Source organism: Sapajus apella, unplaced genomic scaffold (assembly GCF_009761245.1).
Source record: "Sapajus apella isolate SASKATOON/1434 unplaced genomic scaffold, GSC_monkey_1.0 scaffold5, whole genome shotgun sequence".
Lineage (NCBI taxonomy): Eukaryota > Metazoa > Chordata > Mammalia > Primates > Cebidae > Sapajus > Sapajus apella.
In genome coordinates this window covers 23200014-23225120 of record NW_022436945.1, presented here as the reverse complement: position 1 = coordinate 23225120, position 25107 = coordinate 23200014, and the positions used below count along the sequence as shown (strand labels likewise).

The 25107-nt window shown below is 34.0% G+C and overlaps 1 long non-coding RNA gene across 1 annotated transcript; it reads left to right on the top strand.

Moving 5' to 3' along the window:
• The first annotated feature begins 9385 nt into the window (after positions 1–9385).
• LOC116545954 lies at positions 9386–23992 on the top strand. The gene is made up of 3 exons (XR_004266524.1): positions 9386–9397; positions 11236–11243; positions 23923–23992. It is a non-coding gene; the product is annotated as an uncharacterized LOC116545954 (long non-coding RNA).
• Positions 23993–25107: the final 1115 nt, after the last annotated feature.

The following is a 25107-nucleotide window of genomic DNA, read 5'->3' as shown; positions in this document are numbered from 1 at the left end:
TCACAACATTTGTTGAAAACAGTTATGTACTGATGAAAGTATAATTCTAAATTTGGTAACTGTTATAACTCATGACATTTTCTCTCTGGACAGCTAACAACACATAAAGAAGAGGTAAAAATTGCGAAACAGTATGTTTTGTCAATTTTGTTTTTTTCACCTGTGTAAGGAGTTATGGAGATTTAAATTCAATGGAATCCTTAGCTTCTTACAACATTGAAGGTACTGCTAAATGGTGAGATAAACATCCCTAATTTATACATATCTTCCACAAGTAATGCATATTTTCCCATCAGCTTCCTTATAGTTAGTATTTTTCTTAGTTACCATATATAGAATAGTTACTGAGATCACATGTATTAGACTTATGATCTTCTTATTTCTTGAAAAATAGGAGTATGATAGCCCATGACTCACAGTCAGGGCTGACATGCATCAAATTTGCTTCAAGATATTTTTAATAGTTTTCCATAAGGTCCATTCTGATTTGTTAAGCCTACACTTAATTTGCTGTTAAATATTTACTACTTGTGCTTATAATTAAAATAATATAGAAAATGTCATGCAAACAATACTCTTCAATATAGCATTTTTTGTAGACCTCTGTCATAATATTTAAGGTAATATTAGAAATTTTGCATTTACTTTTTTCCTCCCTATAATACTATGAGATCTCTGTAGACAGATAAAATGTCTTATCAATGTTTTTGCTTTTATAGACTCACACAGTGTTTATCATATAGTATGTGTACCATAGGTATACATTGAAGTGAACGTTGAACTACACAAAATTTAAGCATGCTGTAATCTTATCCCTAGGAATAATTATTACAAGTCTATATTTTTATGAATATTAGGATTTTCAGAGTGAGTTAAAACATTTTTAAATAGTAATCAACCTTTATTTTTAGCTTCTTTTTGTATGTATGGATCCAATTTTAGAGCATTATGAGCTTACGGGAAGGTGTCCATACAGGATGATAAATTTCCTAGCAAGGAGTCTTTAGTAAGCTACAGTAAGTACTTACAATAGTATGCTGATTGTGGGACTGAATTTGACCCTATATTCTAATCTCTCCTTTCCCATTTCTTTCCATTTTCTTTGTGTCATCAGTCTTATATCAGTTACATTTTCAATAAACATATATATGATTTTTTAAAACTTCATCCTGTATGGAATCTATATATGACAATACAAAATACTTAAGGACAGAACATTTATCCCCTTCATTGCTGTGTCACTGAGAATTTATGAAACGTGGCACATGGAAGACGCTCAATGAATAATTGATTATAAAAGTCTTCTACCAGTTTTTCTTGTTAATACATTTATGAGATTCCCAAGAAAATGGTAACTTATTTCACAAATTCAAACTTAGTTATTCTGATCAACAATATTTTTCTATACTTCCCAAAACTACTATTCACTTACCTCTAAGTCACTTTCTGTTATCTTGAAACTGACATATCTCAAGTTGATGCTACCTTACCTCTTCACCCCAATTATGAGCATAGACATACTTTCAAATCTGTGTCTTATGTATGGAGAACTTCATGTTGGTATAAACCTTCAGAATTACCTTTGTGGCCTCTAAGTTTTAAATAAAATGTATTGAGCTACTTCTGTATATTTACACAAGAAAGCGCACATACTCTATAATAAAATTCCATGTCTTCAAATTGTTTATTAGTTAAATATAGTGCCATTGCATCCAGGGAATCAATGTGAATCACAAAAATACCAAGACATAGGTAAGAAAAAGTTATTAAGTTTGTAGTTACCTCGAGATTACAGGTGTATAGAAGAATGGTGGCTCCTGAGCTGGAAGATGAAACATGTTACTCGCCTTAAAATTCTTTCTGTTAATATGTTTATCATATAATCAAGAAATAACTCCAAGTATACACAGTCATGCAGCCCATATCCCTGCTCTGCTTATGGAGCAGCCATCCTTTCGCTTCTTTACTTCTCTAATAAACTTGCTTTCACTTTATGGACTTGCACCAGATCAAGAACTCTCTCTTGGGGTCTGGATCGAACCCCTTTCTAGTAACAGTACTGCCACTGTCATCATCAGAAAAATCTTCATGTGAGGAAAATGTCAAGCTCATGCTGGCTGATACAAAGTTTGAAATTTATTATTGGCAATATATTCTCAGTTGTTTACTTGAAATAACATACTTATTTCATTCCACTTTCAATAAAATGTCTGTTCAGTACGCAAGCCTGTGTAACTATAATTTGTTAGTAATTATTTCAAGAATTCTATTTCATGTAAGAAACAGCTAGTTCAGCTTGTAACTCAAACAATTGACTAACTGGTTTTCTTTGGAACAGCCATCATACTTCAGTGTGCAGCAGAAGCGCTGTATGCATACTTCCCACTTCATCACCCAGAGCATTGATATGTATCAAGGGTTGAGATTTAATCAAATTAACACTTTAAATAATTCATCAAGAACATTCTTTAATAAAACTGGCATTTTATTTTTGTGTGAGTGTGAGGTGATAAAGAACAAAATGACTACCAGTACAGTTTTAGGCCTATACCATTATTTATGCTAAGATGTCAGTAGTTTTACACTGCATTGCTTTTGCTCCATTGTGTAAATTGCTGCACAATACAAAAGAAATAAAAAGCAAAAAATGCCTTAATATACATATTAATAAATTATTAACTTGGGGTCATTATAATGAAAACAACTCCAGGGGTCCAGGGACCACACTTTGAAGTCTCCTTCTGTAGACTACATATTGATAGTGGCTTTGTAAAGAAGACAGCCAGCACGCTTCCAAGTAATATAAAATTTTAAGATTGAATCTAATAAATGGCTGTATTTCATCTCAGTGTATCTAAGGTTTAACAAATGTTGAAATTAACAATAAGAGTTACAAATTTTGGAAGAGTCAGTGAATTAAAATTCCAGGAAGAAGTTTAGCAAGTAACTGGGGAAAGAAACCAGGGGAATCACTGAAGAAATCTGCTTAATTTAAAAGTTGAATTAAAAAAAAAAAAAGTAACCAATGCTTCCAAAATTCTAAGCACTTTTCAAGTTATTTCTTTAAGCAAATTAATCATTATCATTTAGCAAATCATTGATTTGTAACATAATTATTTTGCTTTGTTTAATTTGAGTTTAATTATTTAGCACTACTTAATGTTGTCCAATATACACTACTGAATTTAAAAAATCTATCACATGTACTGAGATATTTTAAAAATTTCAAAAAAGCGTTTTTATAGAATGGCTGCATTCATAGATTGCCTTTTTTTCTTTCTTTCTGTGTAATAGCAACGTTCTATGTCAATACATCATGGATATTTCATATCACTGAATAATCTAAATCATCCTTTCTTATGACATCATATAATTTTATTTTATAGACATAATATGTATTTTACCTAAATTATGCAGTTTGAAAATATTTTTAAATGAACAATGAAGAGAATGTACAATAAAACAAGTAAAAATTTTCCACATGCATGGAATCATATTTATTCTGACTGAAATTCAAGAAAACACAAATCAAACAGTAATGAATTCTATTTTTATTTATATGAACTTTTTTTTAAGTCATGAAATTTATTGTTAAGGAACAAGAAGAAAATAAGGACTCTCATAAACTGGTTCTAGGAATATAAAATTTTACAACCTTTCTACAGGGCAGTGTTGTATATTATCTGATGCATATAAAATGTTAAGATATACATAGCTTTTCATTAGTTCATTAAATAATTCCTCAACAGATATGTATTGTTATGCTATTATTTTGTGTATATATGTATATAAAACTATATTGTTGCTGCCCTAATCCTTTTAAAGTCTTATATAAAAACATGTATATGTATAACTATATAATACAAATCATTTTGAAAGATGCTTATATGATGCTGTAACAGAGAAGAGAATAGTGAACAGAGATACCTCTTTACAGAAGATTTTCAAGGTAGATCTCTGAGACCTGTAAGGGGGGAAGAAGCCAGTCATGGTAAAAAACCTTGGAAAAAATTTCTAGCCAAAGGAAACATTAATGCAAAGTCTCTAGGGTAGAAGAGTTTCCAAACTTTGAGAAACCAAAAACATAATAATATAAACTTAGAAAAATAGGTAAAAGTGAAAGGAAATGTAGGTCAATGGAAAGAGCTTGGGCTCTATTCTAAGTCCTATGCATAGCTGAGGTCTTCCTTCTACTTGGCCTTCTTCTTGATTTTCATGTTTCCCCAATAGAAATGAAAAAAGTCCCTCACTTTTCTAAGGACTCAAGCAATTTAGTTCTCTGACAAGTACAGTGCTTTCCAGATCTGGTCACATGACAGGCAGATCTTGCAGAAATTCTCTGCTTTATCCCTGCCCATAAAACAATTTCCCTCTTAATGACACACCCAGACTTTAATGTAACAGCAGCTATTTCTAGCTAGTATCGTTTGCATCACATCTTTACACAATTATTTTCTTTTATGAAATGATGTAGAGCTAAAACTCACGTGAACAGAAATGGCATGATACTGAGTTGATTTGGACTAGTTTGCCACATGTTCAATTTGTGACTTTCTGGTGTGGCTGTCATGAGGGTGCACCATGCAGAATGCCCTTTCAGAGAACCTGTTGCTCCCTTTCAAAGGCCATCACTGTGGCCTTAGGTTTTGATTCTTTGTTGCTGTTCAGAGTAAAATATACAAGAAGAGATAAAGAAAATGTCAAAAGATGTTAATAATTGATATACACTTTAATATTGTTTATTTTTGGATTCTTTCAACTCTTCTACAGGTGTAGGTTTTAAAATAAAATTTGAAGGGAAAAATTTATCTTTATCTACTGCAACTTTGGATCCATTGTAGTGTTCATGCCCAGGCATGACCAAGCAGCTGCCAGGCAATGACTGGGCACCATAGGGACACTAAGCATGGCTATTGCTGCCAAATGTGGACTCCTCTAATGAGTAACTTGACTCTGCAGCTCCCATTATCCCTGGTGAGACCTTCTCAGAGATATACTGCAGTCTGAGGCCCCTCCTACCAAATTCTACTCGTTGTCCCTTCATCCCTGACTTTGGGAGGTTTTTACAACCTCCCTTTCACCTTTTTCCTTCACTGACTTTTTCCCCAAGAAATAATGTCTGAAGTACTCTCTTCTTGGCATATTCTTCTCAAAGGAATCTTAACCCTTCAGTGTAGAGAATGAAGATCCAAGCTACATGCTGAAAACAAGGGTGAGTCAAAAGCCTTTCCATCCCTTTTCTGGCTGTCCATGTTACCCCACATGTTGGCAGGTATATTTAACACAATTATGTTTCTAAATTTAATCCTGTCACTCTTTATAGTTACTGAAAATTCAGTGTGAATATACTTAATTCAAACTTTATCCTGTTTTCCTTCTAAATGTATATATGGATGTATAGAGTGAAAGATGCAAGAGCTGGTATTACTTGGACAGCTATCACCTTTTAAAATCTTAATATGCTGCTAATTTCTGATGATAAGTTGGTATACTTTTCTGACCATGCAAATACATTTAAAGTCTATGCTGTCCTTTTGTACTTTGGCTATTGTCTCTTTTTTATTTGCTGAAACTGGTACAGCTACGTATTTCTTTGATTATTTGTATATTAAATAAAATAGAATATTTAAGTATCAAGTAAAAGTCAAAATACTTCAGTATCATGATATCACAGTTAGTGATCTAACACAATAATCAATTTATATTTTTTCCAAATATCAAGAATATTAGGCATTTTAAATAAACTATAGAACATATTTATAGCACAAAGAACATATTTCTTTTATGAACAAAATAATCTAGATATTATTATTAGGATTTTGAATGTAAAACAAAGTGGTCCAAAGAGTAACATCCACAAAGTCCAATAACACTGATAATTCATCAAATAATTACTAACACACAAACATACCCAGCAACATTTTTAGGAGGTGTGGGAGTAATAACAGAAAGTAATAGAAGATATAGTCAAAACCACTTACAATATAATGGTGCAAATGTGTAAATGGAAGGATAGGAGATAATAAAATTAATAATTGAAATTTAAAAATACCTTTGAACCCTGGGTTAAAGAGCATCTGAGGATACCGGGGAAACTTTCAGGTAACACTATCAAGAATACAGTTTCAGCCGAGCAGAAAATTCAAGTTGCACAGGATGAGGAGGAAATGAATATAGAGAAAATTCAGTGAAAAAGCTTGGATAATTTCTAGTATGCAAGAAATTTCATTCCCAGTATGAAAAAAAAAGTGTAAAATAGAGTGCCAACTATGAGGTGGAAGGAGAATAAGCTATATGTTTTCTATATGTTTTAAGCTTTAGGCCTCAGAATTTGCCCAGTCTTTCTCCTGACTTCATTTTATTGTATGGATATAGTCCATAAAGATTAACTGACTTTCCCAGGTCATATGCCTATTTACGATTAGGCTGCTATTTTAGGCATGAACTCTGCCCATGCCTATGTCCTGAATGGTATTGCCTAGGTTTTCTTCTAGAGTTTTTATGTTTTTAGGTCTTATGTTTAAGTCTCTAATTCACCTTGAGGTTAATTTTTTATAATGTATAAGGAAGGGGTCCAGTTTTCCGCATATGGCTACCCAATTTTCCCAACACCATTTATTAAATAGGGAGTATTTTCTCCATTGCTTGTTTTTGTCATGTTTGTCAAAGATCAGATGGTTGTAGATGTGTGGCGTTATTTCTGAGGCTTCTGTTCTGTTCAATTGGTCTATGGATCTGTTTTGGTACCAGTATCATGTTGTTTTGGTTACTGTAACCTTGTAATATAGTTTGAAGTCAGGTAGTGTGATGCCTCCAGCTTTGTTCTTTTTGCTTAGGATTGTCTTGGCTATACCAAAAGCAATGGCAATAAAAGCCAAAATTGACAAATGGGATCTAATTAAAGAGCTTCTGCATAAGAAAAGAAACTTATCAGAGTGAACAGGCAACCTACAGAATGGAAGAAAATTTTTGCAATTTATCCATCTAACAAAGGACTAATATGCAGAGTCTATAAGGAACTTAAACAAATTTACAAGAAGAAAAACAACCCCATCCATAAGTGGACAAAGATATGAACAGACACTTTTCAAAAGAAGACATTTATGCAGCCAAAAAACATATGAAAAAAAGCTCATCATCACTGGTTATCAGAGAAATGTGAATCAAAACCACAATGAGATACCATCTCACACCAGTTAGAATGGCAATCATTCAAAACTCAGGAAACAACAGATGCTGGAGAGGATGTGGAGAAATAGCAATGCTTTTACACTGTTGGTGGGTGTATCATTGTGGGAGACATTTGGGGATTTTTCAAGGATCTAGAACCAGAAATACCATTTGACCCATGGTATTTCTGGTTCTAGATCCTTGAAATATACCCAAAGGATTACAAGTCATTCTACTATAAAGACACATGTATATGTATGTTTATAGCAGCACTATTCACAATAGAAAAGACTTAGAACCAACCCAAATGCCCATCAATAATAGACTGGATAAAGAAAATGCCGCACATATACACAATGGAATACTATGCAAGTATTAAAAAGGATGGGCTCATATCCTTTGCAGGGACTAACAACATTCTCAGCAAAATACCAAGCACTGCATGTTCTCATGTGTAAGCGGGACTTGAAAATAAGAACACACGGACACAGGGAGGGGAACATCACACATCAGGGTCTGTCAGTGGGTAGTGCTAGGAGAGGGATAGCATTAGGAGAAATATCTAATGTATATGACAGGCTGATTGGTGCAGGAAACCACCATGGCACATGTATATCTATGTAACAGACCTGCATGTTCTGCACATGTATCCCAGAACCTGAAGTATAATAAAATAAATTTAAAAGAGGTTAGGCAGGTAATAGAACCTGTTCTTCCATTTTATCTTAGTGCTTGTTCTATTATACAATGGTGGAAGGGCCTAACCTAAAATATTATTATGCTCAAAAGTTATTTTCATTATAATAATTTTTATGGCACTTGGTATTTCTTGGAGCATCATGTAAGCATATAGAATCCAACTGTAGATATTCTAAAATTCAGCAATATTTCATCTCCTCCTCCTTCTGTAATACACAAAGTTGGCTCGTCCTTCAGTATTTCCTTGCCTGATGATCAAAGCTAACTTTTCAGGTTTCTCTGTTTGGTTTTTCATGTCATACCTCAATGTCCTGCTGCCTTTCAGAGGCTGGATATGAGGAAAGGATCTATGTGCCATGATTTCTGTAAATTCAGATGTTGGTTGGTCTCTGGATGGCCTTAACCAACCCACTTTCTCTCCCCTTTCTTTCTTGTATAGAGTTCTGAGAATAACTGTAGCACGTGTTAACAGTGCAAACCCTGAGATAGGGAAGAACTGCCCAGGACAGTTCACCCTATCACCCTATCCTGAGATAGGGAAGAACAGCCCCAGACATCTGGGCCTTGTTTCTGTCTCCCCTAGAAACAAGATGTCCTTCAGAGTTTTACTCAGTGAGTCACATGGTCATGTAACCCTGAGCAGGCTGCCTTTCGGAGTACCTCATCGTCAGTGCAAGTGGGGCACACACATTCCACACTCTGTCCACCCCAGGCAGCTTTCTGAAGATTGGGGGACCAGTTCACAATGAGTCCTATGCTTCTGTTGTCTTTTGCAGACTATTCATACTTAGTAAATTTGCTTCATGTACCTTGTGGATAAGTGTGCCCTGTTTCCCTGGACTGAAATTGTTAGCCAGTGCACAGTGAATTTGCTCCTCATCAGATGATTAAGAATATACAATTCCAATGTAACACAAGTGAAGAGGCACCAGAATCAAAGATAAATAATTGATAACGGGGTGATTTTTAAATGTTATTCCAAGAGCCATTTCCTTTAGCTTCAACTTAGTATAACGACATTGAAATGAAGTTACAATTTGGAGAGTAAATTTGGCTTGTAAAATTTTGTGAAAGTCTCTCTCTAACTAAATTTATCTGTGATTTTGCCTGACTCATGCCACATGGGGCATGTTACCAGTGGAGGGTTCTTGAACAAAGAATTGGACAAAATGCACAAACAAAGCAAAGAAAGAACAAAGCAGCAAAAGCAGAAAGTTATTAAAAATAAACTCCATGTGTGGGAGCAGGCTCAAGCATAGGGTCTCAAAGGCTCCCTGCAGAATTTGGGGAATTTTAAATACACTGTAGAGGTTTCCATTGGTTTCTTGGTGTATGCCCTATGTAAGTGAAGAGGAGGAAGTAAAGTTACAAATCACTTACTTAGCGAACACCCTATGTAAATGGAGAGGATATTTCCTGTCATAGCTGAAGTGTGAATCGGCCTTATGTTCCCTGCCTCCAGATCCTATTTTCATGCCTCAGGGAGAATCTTGCAACCATAAAATTTCCCAAGTTCCTGTCTTCAGTAGTTATTGTCATTATTTACACTGTGTCTAGGGCTACAGAAGCTCCTGTGTCTGGTTCCCAAAACACTTAAAATATAAATTGAAAAAGTATGGAGTCACTTATCTTCTCTCTGCATCTACAAATTGATAGAAAAAGTACAGAAAGAACAGAATTGAGAATAGACATAATAATATAAAATAGTGAGTTCTGCTAATTTTTAGTCCCGTACCCTATCACTGGTACATCTGATTCATCCGAGCTTTTGAAACAAATTGGTCAATTAGCACTGGGTCATTTGTTTAAGATACAATTCATTTCAGAGAAAATGTCTTTTAGTTTATTTCTTTAATGCTCTATAAAAAGTTGAGATATGCTTCTGAGGGAATTGGTTATAGAAATAATTATTTAAATCTGCATTATTAAAAGAACTGGAATTTTTTCTAGAGAAATTTATTGTGACATTTTATATTATAGAATAGTAATTCATCCTATAGGATAGTGTTTTCCTAAACTATAGATGTGTTCTAGGTACAACGAGGGTCCTTGTAATTTATGTGTTCCGGCTAAGAAGCAATCATTGTGTGAATATAGCCATTACTGAAAGGTGGCAGAGTATTCAGTGATACAGCTATACATGTTAGATCATTTCATTTTGATATGTAAATATCTATTTCTATATATTAATTGTAAATAGAGAGCAACAGATTTAAATGTAAAAGAAGTGATCCTTATTTCAGTTGCCATTCTGTTTTTTGTCATGATGTAAGTTACTAAATTCCTACATTTATTATGTTGTAAATGTGGTGAATAGGAAAATGGTATCTTCAGAGACTTGACAATATATTAAGCATCTCAGTTTTTTTATATCAATATCTGACAATATAAATAATTTTGCATACTCAAAAGGGACACTGTAGTAGTTCAATGCCATGTACTTCCTTTATTTCTGCATAAACCAATCTAGGTATAGTCATTTATGAGAGAAGTATAGTCTGCTTTTGGCAGCCATACTTCTTCAGGAAGAAAAAGACTCTGATTGTAAAAGTTATTAACTGTTCTTTTATAAGGCTTTATAATTGGCAAGGCACAATTTAATATATGTGATCTCTTGTAATCCTTATAAAAGGGCTATGGTTTAGTGATGAGGAAACAGAACTAGCTATTTGTAAAACCAGGATGCAGAGCTATGTATTCTGAATAAATATGTGACCAGTATAATTTTCACTGCATTGTGATGAAGGAAATAGAAATAAATTGTGATAACAAATAGAATGAAGATATAGATTAATTCTAATTTTAATCATGACATATAGCTGTAAATCAAGTTTTTCTCTAAGCAAATTATTATGTGGTATAATAATTGATGTTTTAGGGATTAGTGAGTTTTCAAGCTCTGCACTTCAATGATAAAAATAGTATATAATAAGATTAAATTTAATGAAAAAATATTTATTTCCTGTTTTTATTTATGCAAATGTATGTGGTGCGTGAGAAGACTTTTAGATGAGTTGAATGCACAGTGATCAAAGGGGGTTAGGTAGGTTGTTATTACCCAAGTACATTTTTTTTAAGTATAGTCATCTTACTGTGCTATCAAACATTGAATTTATTCTATCTTACTGTCTGTTTGTACCTTTTAGCACATTTATTTTCATTTTTTGTTCTCCCCTCTACTCACACTTCCCAACAGTTCATCTATTTTTCCACTCTCTGCCTCCATGTGCTCAAATGTTTTTAGCTTCCATATACATGAGAATGTAACTAAATGCAAGTCCAGCCACTCAGCAGTTTCAGAGCCAGATAACAAGAGTGAGGTATAGTAGGAAGAAAGTGACTTCATCAAAACCAGTAATGAAGAAGCGGCCAGAGTTACATCCAAAGTAACCACTTGGAATTTCTGGGGAGAAGGCAAGTGTTTAAAAAGGGAAACTTAGCCGGGCGCGGTGGCTCAAGCCTGTAATCCCAGCACTTTGGGAGGCCGAGGCGGGTGGATCACGAGGTCAAGAGATCGAGACCATCCTGGTCAACATGGTGAAACCCCGTCTCTACTAAAAATACAAAACATTAGCTGGGCATGGTGGCGTGTGCCTATAATCCCAGCTACTCAGGAGGCTGAGGCAGGAGAATTGCCTGAACCCAGGAGGCGGAGGTTGCGGTGAGCTGAGATCGCGCCATTGCACTCCAGCCTGGGTAACAAGAGCGAAACTCCGTCTCAAAAAATAAATAAATAAATAAATAAAAAGGGAAACTTGATATAGGAGGCATGGGGGAATTGTGCTGAGTAAAATGTCTATGTGTCTTGTTTTGTGGCTTATCTTGGGCTTCAGTTCACCTGGAGTACCCACTGGCATCATCTCGAGAATGGCTGGATTGTTGACTAGCTGACCTTTTCGCAGGCAAAGTCTCCAGGCTTAGTCTGTGTATTTCAAGATTAGCCCGCAGAACTTCTAAGTAGGCACATAATTAGATACTAGTATAGAGTTAGATAAATGTGAAGGAAATATATAGTGGGAAAGGGAGGGATGCGAAGCCTATTTTAAGGTTAAGAACAAAAAGCTTCTGCAGTTTGCTTCAAGGTTAGATGGAGACTAGGAAGAAAAGTGAAAAGGGGAAAATGTTTTAAAATGCATTCTGGAGTTAAGCTGCTTACAATAACATGCAATGCTTGACGTTTTATGCAGTCTTTATTTCACTGAAGGTAATGCCCTCCAGTTTCATCCATGTTGCTGCAAAGGACATGATTTTATTATTTTTTTAATGGCTAAAGACTATTCCATTGTATATTTATATTATGTTTTATTCATCCATTCATCGCTGCATGAGCAGTTAGGCTGATCCCATATCTTTGCTTTTGTGAGTAGTGCTGCAATAGACATGGGGTACAGATACCCCTTTGTTATATCCATTTCTTCCCTTTTGAGTGGGTACCAAGTTGTGGGATTGCTGAGCTGAATGATAATTCTGTTTTTAGTTTTTTGAAAAATATTTATACTATTTTTCATACTGGCTACGCTAGTTTACATTCCTTCTAGCAATGTCTAAAATTTCCTTTTCTCCACATCCTTGCCAACGTCTGTTTTTTGCTTTTTTTAAAAAAGCATTTCTATAATAGCCATCCTGACTCAAGTAAGATTACTTGAGTCAGATATTACTCAAGTGATATCTCATTGTGGTTTTGCTTTGCATTTCTGTGATGATTAGTGATGTTGAGCTATGAAATATTATTTGATAAAATTAATTTCTATGCTGTGAAATTCTGAAAGTGCCAGAATAGACATTAAAAAGCAGTTTATGAAATGCAGAATACTCTTTGAAATATCAGAATTGGAAGTTTTGATGGCTAATACTGCGTGTCAACTTGATTGGATTAAAGGATGCAAAATGTTGATCCTGGGTATGTCTGTGAGGGTGTTGTTGAAGAATATTAAAGTTTGAGTCAATGGGCAAGGCAGACCCACCCTTAATCTGGGCAGGCACCATCTAATCAGCTACCAGCAAAGTTAGGATACAAATCAGGAAGAATAACCTGAAAAAACTAGACTGGCTTAGCCTCGCAGCCTACATCTTTCTCCCATGCTGGATGCTTCCTACCTGTGAACATCAAACTAAAAGTTCTTTGGCTTTGGGACTCAGACTGGTTTCCCTGAACTTCAGCCTGCAGAGAGCCTATTGTGGGACCTTGTGATTGTGTGAGTTTAATACTTCTTAATAAACTCAGATGTAGATATAGATATAGATATGTATAGATATATATCCTACTAGTTCTGTCCCTCTACAAAACCCTGACTAATACTGATTTTGGTAACAGTAGTGGTTCTAGAGGAACATAATATTAAGGACAGAGTTTTTCCATTGGTTTTGGGATTTCTAGAGTTGGCTATTTAATATGATTAGACCCCAAAATGCTAAGGACTCTACTTCTAATAGTATGGAGAACGCTGATAGTCTTTGGCATGAACTGTTTAAAGAGTTATGTGAAATAAGTGCATGTGACACTTTTAATTCACTGCTTGTGAGAGGCAAGGAGTTTAATGACTCTGTAAATAATACCTTTGACCATATGTGGAGAACCAAGGAAGATAATGAAGTTGGTTGATCGCTCCTAAGTTCACTGGAAAAAGTGATGAAAGACAATATAAACTCAGAGATTTTAACTCCTGGCTTTAGGCGCAGATACAAAGCCGCAAATCTGCTAAGGTTTTCCTGAGTGAGAGTCTAATCTCCTGGAGAGAAAGAGATAAAATTGTGGAAAAACAGACACAAGTTCTTATCAAGCAAGTGGCTGATTTGCAAAGAATCACACATATATAAGTATATGTGGATATATATGCATATATAAAGGGGAATATATTAAGGAATATTAAAGTCACACAAACAAAAGGTCCCACAGTAGGCCATCTGAAAGCTGAGGAGCAAGGAAGCCAGGCCAAGTTTCAAAGCTGAAGAACTTCAAGTTAGATCAAGGGCAGGAAGCTTCTAGCATGGGAGAAAAATGTAGGCATTTTCTATTTGTGCCACCTATTCTGTTTCTTTTTTTTACATTCATAATTAATTTTTGATAGACTTGAAAATTTAAAAGTTTTATTGAATTAATATATCTACAGAGATGTACACCAATGAACTTGGAGATTTTGATGTATTAATACAAAACAAATTAAGGCAATAAAAATTCATTTAATAATAGAACATTATCAGAAGCCTGAAATGCCTTTTTGTAATCTCTAATCTCTTCCTCCTCTATCTCTGCAAAGATAACCACTATGTTGATTATTAATACTATGTATTAGCTTTGCCTGTGTTTTATACTTATATAAATAGAATCATAGAGCAGATATTCTTTTCTGGCCTGGTTATATTTTCTTAATATTATGCTAGTACAATATATTTGTATGCTTGTGTATAATTGAAATTAGCTAGTGTCAGTGTTTATAGAATACAGCTATAATAATATATGTATTATTTGATTCCTCTAATATTTATAAATATTTGGGTGGTTTATGCTTTTGGCTAATACAATTTTTCAATATTTTTACATATGGTTTTTGTTACATATAAGCATGAAGTTTATTATTGATTCTCAGCGGGGGTGATTCTTCCCCCGCCCCAGAAGACATTTGAAATCTGATGACATTTATGTATATTACAACTGTAGGGAGTGGTTACTTTGGATGCATAAGTGGGGAGAGAATAAGGATGTGGAAAAATATTTTCCAATCATCAGACAGCCTCCCAAAACAAAAAATATTTCTCCCCAAAAATATCAATCATGACATGATTGAGAAACTTGCTTTAGAGTGTATATCTATGAAATCTTGAGATCTAGCAGATTAAGCCCTCACACTTTATTCTTTTTTCAGTATATCCTGCTCTGTTACACTTTATATTTCTATATAAAATTTAAATCAGCATTGATTTTTGTATTAAAATGACTAGAAATTTTAAGATTACACTAAAGTCATATATCAGTTTGTGAAAATTGTTGTCTTTGAACAAACGAGTATTCAGTCTATGACTCTATTGTATTCTTCAACTTATGAACATTAAAAAAATTCTCAGTATTATTTTAAATTTCTTTCCAAAGAAATCTAAACGGTTGGTTACATTTGTGTGTAGATATATGGTGTTTTATGATATTTAAAAGTCATCTATTTTAAATTGCATGTTAAATTTTTTATGCCTTTTTTTCCTAATTGGGCTTGCACCTAATTTATTTTATAATGTATATGTTAAGCTTAATATCTTCTAGGTTTTATTTTCTATGAAAGTTATTATGTCATATGTGAAAATGACAGTTTTATAAATTTTTTCTTAAACCTTTTTTTGTCTTATGGTACTAGGCTATAAAGTCTAGTAAAATATTAATGCAAACCATTTTAGGGAGCATACTTCTTTTATTTTTAAACATTATAACTTTCGATATGTATGACACTGTTTCAGTGTTTCAGTATTTCATACTTTTTTCTCTCTGTAATTCAATCTGAATGTTTACTTTTGTATTACAGAGCAATCAATCCTATTCTCAATTAAGTGTAATCTGCTACTATACCTTCTTTTGAGCTCTTTTTTCAAGATTTTACATATTATTTTTCACGATAAAATTTTCATTTGCTTTTTTTTTTTTTTTTTTTTGCTTTCAGTTCTCCATCAACGTTTTTACTCTAACCTGTTGATATCTATGAAGTCATAGAAACTACTTGATTTAAAGTTTGGGACCCTTACCACCATTATATGGATCTTAATGAGACTCTTTGTCTTACTTGGGTTTTCTCTATGTGATAATATGGTTTTGTCTCTTCATATGCTTGGTTAGTTTTTCTACTATTTTGTTTTGTTTTTTATGAGTGACAATTATTGCAAATACAACATTTTAGAGATAACTTGAAGTTTTGTATGAGATATTCCTCAGAAGTATAATTAAGTTTGTTTTGCCAGGGTGTTAGCCTATGGGCAATGATCACTATAATCAGGTAAGAGATTATATAATTGGAACTAGAGGTGTAGTGTCTGTGAGGACCCATCTATTTCCAGTTTCTCCTTATTCTTAGTAAGTAGGCCTTCTGAGACCAACTTAAAATGGAATATTATGCAGCCATCAAAAATGATGAGTTTGTGTCCTTTGTAGGGACATGGATGAATCTGGAAACCATCATTCGCAGCAAACTGACAGAAGACCAGAAGATCAAACACCGCATGTTCTCACTCATAGGTGGGTGTTGAACAATAAGAACACATGGACACAGGGAGGAGAGCACTACACACTGGGGTCAGTTGGGGGGAAATAGGGGAGGGACGGTGGGGAGTGGGGAGTTGGGGAGAGATAGCAAGGGGAGAGATGCCAGATGTAGGTGATGGGGAGGAAGGCAGCAAATCACACTGCCACATGTGTACCTATGCAACAATCTTGCATGTTCTTCACATGTATCCCAAAACCTAAAATACAATAAAACAAATAAATTGGAAATAAAATTTAGTTGTTACCAAGGACTTTTCTTCATAACTGGATTAGCACTTTAATTTTTGTTCTCCAAGCCCTGTCAGTAAGAAAAATGTTCTGTGAGTTTCTATATATTGTAAATACATATCAAATGACAGCTCTTATTAAAGCTAATGTTAATATTTTAGTATCAGCCACTTCACAACTACATGTGGCTTATTCCAACCTAATTAGGTAAAGAGTATGACTTTGGCTGAGAGACTATCTCCAGGCCCTACTTAAGTGAGATTGTGCTAATACATTATATTTTCCTGAAAAATAATATCTCAATAACTGATGGGACCAAATCTGCATTTAATATGCATCACAGACTTTAATTTTGAAAGGCACAATGTGACAAACAATGGAATGGGGTGAAAGTTGGCTTTTTAACATTTTAAATGTACATAGCCATATAAATGCATACAGTTATATGTTAAAAAGCAACATTTTCTCTATTGAGCTGTCAGTGTTCAGAATAGAAACCAGAACAAATTAAAATTATGTAATGAAGCAAAGATGTTTTTCACAGCCAGGAAATCATTTGCCTTGTTTTCTTTCCCCATGATGATTCACATCAGAAGAAAAGATGTAAAACTGCTAATATGAAATTAGCCAATTAGAAACAGAATGTTGGAACCCATCAGTTTATGTGTGTTGCTTCCAGTTGTCTTCGTATTTGCTTTAAAAATATTTTGGCAGAGAAAAAGCTGTCATTTTCCTCCGGTTGATTCGATCTTATAGCACTTCTCAAAAAATAGATGAAGCCGAATCTACCTAAACCCTAAAAGGAAACTAGTGGTTAAACCTTGTTTTTTTTTTTTTTTTTTCAAGTTGGTTATTTTAAAAAATATATTTCCTGTCTGCTATCTTAAGCAGATTTATCTTTTTCTATAATTTTTATAGTGGTAGGTAACCAAATTCCAGTTATACATAATTCCATACTTAAATTGAATAAATTGCTTTATATTTTAAAATCTTAACTTTAAACATCTACAGGTCTTGAAGGACTGCATGCTCATATTGGTACCTACTGGTGACATATGCTCATGTTGGTATCAGTTACCATCAATGTGTAGAGTAGCATCATATTCTGAACTGAGAAGTTGCCTTGTCTGTGAAGTATTTATGATCTTCTATTCCTGTTACCAGAAAGGGGTCCTGATCCAGACCCCAAAAGAGGGTTCTTGGACCTGGCACAAAAGAGAATTGAAGTTTATTAGGAAAGCAAAGAAATAAAGAATGGCTACTCCATAGGCAGAGCAGTGGCATGGGCTGCTCAACTGAGTATATTTATGTTATTTCTTGAGCATATGCTAAACGAGGGTGAATTATTCATGAGTTTTCCAGGAAAGGGGTGGACAATTCCCACAACTGAGTATTCCTCCCCATTTTAGACAATATAAGGTAGCTTCCAGACATTGCCATGGCATTTGTAAAATGTCATGGCTTGGTGGGAGTGTCTTTTAGCTTGCTAATGTATTATAATTAGCATATAATGAGTAGTGAGGAGGACCAGAGGTCACTTTCATCACCATCTTGATTTTCGTAGGTTTTGACCAGCTTCTTTCCTGCAGCCTGTCTTATTAGCAAGGTGTTTATGACTTGTACCTTGTGCTGACTTTCTATCTCATCCTGTGACTTAGAATGCCTAACCTCCTGGTAATGCAGCCCAGTAGGTCTCTGCCTCATTTTATGCAGCACCTATTCTTGATAGAGTCACTCTGATTCGAATGCCTCTGACGTTCCTACCAATAGTTACCTTTATATTTCAGGAATGAGTCAGTGTTCCTCATGGTAACATTGAATCTCAATCAAGTTTGAAAATGATTATCCTCAAACTAATCAGCTAGCAGCGTGATATTATTACAAAGGATATATGCATAGCATATTGACAAAAATTTCCATTTCTGGAAAAATCCACTATTTGGGATATGGGTATTGTAGACATTCCTTTCTATAATATATATTTCATGAATTTACCAAAGTGCATGAATTAGATGAATTTCATCTAATATTCATCTTCAAATCTGTATAACTGTTGTCTCACATTTCTCCTATACTCATTTCACATTGCCAACTGCTTTCTACACTTATGTGGATAAGTGATTGCTACCTCTAGATCACATAACTGAAATGAAAGGCATCATAGTTCACATCATCAATAAGAAAAGATTAACTTCTTATTTTTCTTTTTCTATCAAAGGTAGCAATATGCAATTAAAATCATTCAACCTTGTTGGGCATGTGTAAAACACAAATAATTCTTTAAGATATATTGTTATCTTTGTTTCTAATCATGCAGCATGCAATTTTAAGTCATAGGGTCAGCCTTTTCTAATTGATGGGCTTAGAAAATTAAGGCATGCAATGCTCATTTGCCAGAGAATCTCAGCAGTATAGAACCTGAGCTTTATCTTGTCACTGGACACATGGTTCTCCAAAGATGCATTTATTCTCTAGAAGTCTTGTGGCACTCATAAAAATGTCCAGAGTACTTAAGATGCAATCATAAATAATGAAGTACACTGTCAATTTTTATATGTGAGCAAGATCACAAGATATTAGACAACGATTCACCGTGATCTTCACTTAACAATGATAACAATGGCACGGAAGAGCTGCTATGTATTCATAGAAGCATACTAAAATTTTCACTTCTCATTCAGGTATAATGTGTTGTCAGTACAATTAGTGCTTCATTCACTGATTGATCGAGATTTAACAGAATTTTTAGTGTCATATATTTTATATTTTTCCTTTTTATTATGGCCTCTCTTTGGGATAAATTACTTATTCTACATTGTAGAACACAATGGACAATACATGCGGAAATTGAGTGAAATCCTACTTTGTGCAAAGCTTTTTCCTTCTAGGAAATTTTCTCTCATTAGCATATTCTGCACTAGTAAATATGAAGCAAAAAAAAATAAGATTATTAATTCAGAGATAATTAACTATATTTCTTGTAGCAGATAATAAAATGGTGCTATAATCTACATTATAGATCTTAAGAATATGACTCCAATCATAGAAAATATGAAAACAGAATCACTTTTTTTCTTCTAGAATTTAATGTAATGTGTTCTGTAAAAAGAACACAATCAAAAGAAGAAATGACTAAATTTATGCACTAAAAGGAATTTCACAGTTTTCTTCCCTGAGTTTCAAAGAATTTAATTTTCTTTTCTGTTCTTTATTTTTTTCTTCACTCCTGGTGATCACGAACAGTGAAAAGCGCCAATAATAATAGAGGCATTTGCACTGCTGCAAATTTTTAAGTGGAAACTCTTGCCAACAAACACCAGCTGTACTGTGATCTTTTACTGCTGTCTTATTTCACTATTCAACAGCTTCCTTCTCCTTTTCTATCCTAACTTGGACTATGTAGTGAGAATTTCAGATCTCAGTACATATTTTGGAGTGTCTTAAAAATTACACAGTTGCTATGATAAAGAAATTTTAGATAAGCAACAAGATAGAAAAAAGGAAAAGTCTTCATATCATTGGTTTAATTACTTCCACATTCAAAGCACAGGCAGAGATTCTATTTGCATCAAATCTGTTAGAACAATGATCAGTTCTGCCAGACATTATTAAATGGTTGTGCGTGCTAACCAACTCCATAAGATGTCGCTGCAGAACTAAGACCTCAAACCACTGATAAATAGAACAAATTACACTTTTAAAAATCCAGAATTTTGATAAACTTTTAAATCAAGCTTTCTGAGAATTTCACTAAGATATTGACTTTATGATCCTTATTATAAAAACAACATACTTATTTCCTTCTCCTGCTGCCTAATTTGGTTTTGCACTTAATGTTTAGACATTTCTTTCACAACAGAGAAGAAAAAACTTATATTTGCTTATTATAACCGCAAGAGGATTTGCTAATTCATTATTTTGAATAATTTTATGTTAAAGAAGCATATATCCTAGAGTCTTGAACCCTGTTTTCTCTTCAGTTATATGAGATATAATTTTATTTTAGAAATTGCAAAGGCAAGAAATGGAAAGCAAACCATTAACAGTTTTGGAATCCAGTGTGTCTGACCTACTGGATTGCTCTTGAACAGTAAGACAGTGCAATGCTGAGTAAAATGAATATGGAAAACAGAGGCAGAGCACATACATTCTTATTCCCAGGCTCAAATGCTTAAATTCTGTCATTTCTTGTGACCTAGTCTAGATATTCTGATTATGAATCTCCTGACTAGGAATCTCCTGACCATGAATTTCCTGCTTTCTTTTTTCTTACAGAAAAAAAGAGGTAACAATACTAGAGCAGCAAAATAAAAACAAATCTCATGTATAGGAAGCTTATAATTCAAGATTTTTCACATCTGAACTAACCCCTGTGAAGTTGGTGAGTCAAGTTTAAAATCAATACTTTAGTAGTCAGAATTTGTTCACATGGTTTCACACAAAATATAGGATGAAGACATAATAAATCTGACATTAATTGTAGAATCATAATTCTTTCCTTTAAACTCCCTTCTTAAAACATAGAAGGCACTGACTAAAATTTCTTTTTCTTTTTAAGTGTTGTGAATTAATAGATGTTACAAACAGTCCTTTCCTAAATATATATGTGATGAGTCTCTTATTTTTGACACTTTTCTCACTCTCTGCTAAGCTACAGAATACCTTTTTACCATCCCATTTCTGGCCATAACAAGCCTGCTTTTTAGAATCTCATAAAGATTTTTTGATTTTTTCTTCTACTGACCTATTTAAGGTTGTTTCACAACAACTATACTCATCAAGATTTCTCATTGTAAAGCAAAGAAGTATTTTCTCATTAACTTAAGAAGAAAATAAATTTATTGAAAGGACAACAGAAAGATCATAGAAAAATGATGTTGGCCAGACCTTGGAAGCCTAAGGATGGAGGATTGCTTGGGGCCAGGAGTTTGAGACCTGTCTGGCAGAACAGTGAGCCATCCATCAATCCATCTCTACAAAATTTGAAAAATTAGCTGGGCATGGTGGTGTGCACCTGTAACCCCAGGTAGGAGGCTGATGTGAGATAATAGCTTGAGCCTATAAGTTTGAAGTTGCAATCCTGCCACTTTACTCCAGCCTGGATGATAGAGAAAGATGCTGATTCTCAAAATAATAATAATAGTAGTAATAATAATAATAGTGAACGTGTGTCCTGGGTGAGAATATCCCCAGAGAAATCATGCAATCATGCAGAACAATGGTCTTCTCAGGACCCTGAGAAGCTGGTCCCTGGAACTTCTACACAACATTCAGGTGCCATCCTTATTCCCCCTCTGCCATTCCTTGGAACTCCAAAGCTTTTCATCATCCCAGATAGTTTGAAGGATCTCTACCTTTTCAGTACTTTCTAAAAATGTAATGCCTTAAGTGAGAGCCTATACTTGGTTATACTTGGCTCACTTGAGAGAACTGTTATAAAACCAACTCTTAATTTTCCGTAGATGCTCAGGATACGGTAAGTCTGAGCTTCTGCTTCCATGACACACTTCTAAAAGCCTTCTACATAAAAGATATAGTAAAAAAATAAAAAATAAAAAAAAGAAGAATTCAAAATGAGTAAGGGATTATTAAGTATAAGAGAACAAAGAAATAAAATAAAACATTTTTTGTCAACCATGTGGCTTTCAGGCTAAATATCTTTCTAAGACATCTACCTGGCAAGAGGCCCTTGTACAACTGGGTCCTTGGTAAAAAGCTACAGAGCATATTATTTTTAGTTTGTGGATTCTGAATAGTAATTAAGACTTAAAAATCTGTTAAATTTTTTCAGGCTTCCATAGCAAGCCACCATCACCTTATATAAATAAAAGTTAATGCTGGAATTAATAAAGGTTGGAGTGCCCTGTGTCTTTCTTCTTGGACTTTTGTAGGCAACTTCACATTTTCACACCTTGAATCTAGGGTCAAAGCTACTACTAATGTGATTGTGCCCAAGTTCTAACTGCTAGGAGGCTGGGTAAAATCTTGTTTTCTTGTTCTAATTATATATTTAAGAATAAGGCACAGATTCATAAAACTCAAATAGACTGGGAATAAATATTTAAAATATTATCTTTGTTTCCTTAAATTCTTATATTTGATAGAGCTTGGTCATTTGACTTAAAGGTTTTCATGGACTTTTATTTTATATAGTGTTCAACAACATGTTTGTGATAATTGTTTATAAATATTTTCAACTATAAGAAGTTCTTTATTATGCACATGAATTCTATTCCTATATAAATTTTACTGATGATTTGCAATTTAGACCTATTTTTTATTAAAAAATTTAATTGACACAGTTATATAAATTTATTGTATACAGCATGATATTTTGAAACATATGTACGCACATTGAGCTAATTCATATATTTATTTACTAGCAGTGTTACATTTTTTGTGGTAAAATTATTTAAAATCTACTCTTGTGGAGATTTTTAGACTACAGTAGATTGCTATTAACTATAGCTACCGTGCTGTAAAGTAGCTCTGTGGAAGTTTTTATCTTATCTAACTGAAATTTCATATTATTTAACCAACATCTAGTCAAACCACTCATTCCCCATCTCAGACCCTGTTAACTACCATTCTACTCTCTACTTCTATGGGTTGAACTTTTTTAGATCTCTCATGTAAGTGAGATCTTGTGGCATTTGTCTTTCTGTCCTGGTTTATTTTACTTAACATAATGTCCCCGAGGTTTATCCCTGTTGCCACAAATGACAAGATTTTTTTCTTTTTTAAGACTAAAAAGCACTCAATTGAGCATAGATCCAATTTTCTTTATCCATTCATTTATTGATGGACACTTAGGTTGATTCCGTATCTTGGCTATTGTGAAGAATGCTGCAATGAACATGGGAGTGCAGGTATTTCTTCAACATACTGATTACATTTCCTTTTGACATATACCCAGAAGTGAGATTGCAGAATAATGTGGCAGTTCTATTTTAATTGATTTTCCTTTTACTTTTAGTTGATCTGTAACAGTTGAACATATTTATGGAATGTAGAGTTATTTTAATACTTGTATATAATGTATAATAATTGAATAAGAGCAATTAGCATATTTCTCACCTCAAACATTTATAAATTCTATGTGTTATGAAAGTTCAAAATCCTGTCTCCTAGCTTTTTGAAAATATAAATTATTGTTAATCATATTCACCCTGAAGTACTATAGAACACTAGAGAACTTATGTTTCTCCTGTAGCTGTGACTTCAAATCTGTTAACCAAATGTTCCTTATGATTTTCTGCCCCCTTCTATATTTTGAATATTTTAGAAACTTGCATGCTATTGTTCTTGGTTTGTTTGTTTTTTATTTGTTTTTTGTTGTTGTTGTTTTGTTTTATTGGAGACAGAGTTTCACTCTGTCATCCAGGGTGAAGTGCAGTGGCACAATCTTAACTCACTGTAACATTTGCCTCCTGGGTTCAAATGATTCTCCTGCCTTAGCCTTCCTAGTGGCTGGGATTACAGGCACCTGCCACCAAGTCTGGATAATTTTTTACTTTTAATAGAGGCAGAATTTTGCCATGTTGGCCAGGCTGGTCTTGAATTCCTGACTGTAGGAGATCAGTCAGAATGGTGGGAGAAATTATAGGAAAGACACAAACCTTCTTGGAAGGCCAGGAGGTTTTGCAGAGCTTCAGGAAAGAATGACTTGAAGGCAGCTGTTGTTACCCTGAGGCAAAGGAAGAGAAGTAGTACAAGGGAATGTAGGGAAATTTATCTAAATAGCTTGTTTACTTATGTTGTTCTAAAACCAGCCTTTGCTCATCTACACGCATGACTGCTCTCTGAAAGGGAGACAACAATGTTAATTATTCACAAATTGTCTTGACTCCAGGCTTTCAGCATTATGTCTGTACTGAGTACTGAATAAAAGCAAGCAGTACCATCTTATTGAGACTGCTCACTCTGGGCAGTCCCCCAGCACTCTTTCAATGCACACCTGTGTCTAAGTACTTCTTTCATCTGTTACTCAGTCAGAGTCTAAAAAATTTAAAGAATCTATAAATAAATTTAAAGATATTCATGTTTATACCTTTGAATAATTAAATTTTCATATGGCCCAAAGTGATCTACAGATTTGATGCAATCTTCATCAAAATTCTGATGACATTTTTCACAGAAATAGAAAAAATGTAATTTATGAAGCCTCAAAAGAAATCAAATTGACAAAGTAATTTTCAGAAAAAGAATAAAGCTGGAGGCATCATGGTACTTGGTATCAGTATACACTACAAAACTATAATAATCAAAATGCTATGGTACTGGCATAAAAAAATGGAGAGGTAGGAGAGTTAGTCCAACAGAACAGAATAAAAAGCCCAGAACAAAATTCATGTTTTTAAAGTCTGCTTATTGTTAACAAAAATGGCAAGAACACACAATGACAAAAGAATAGTCTCTTCAATAAATGGTATTAGGTAAACTGGATATCAACAGGCAGAAGAACAAAATTAGGCCCTCATCTCGTATCACACACAAAAGCCAACTCAAAATTAAGTACAGACTTAAATGCGAGAACCAAAACTAGAAAACAATCAGAAGAAAATATAGAGGAAATGTTCCATGGCATTGGTCTAGGCAATGAGTTTTTTGGATATGACAGAAAAGCATAGGCAACAAAAGAAAAAATAGACAAATAAGATTACATCAAACTATAAGCTTTTATACAGCAAAGGAAACAGTCAAAAACATGAAGACACAATCTAGGGAACAGGAGAAGTTTTGCAAGCCCTACATCTGTTAAGGGATTAATA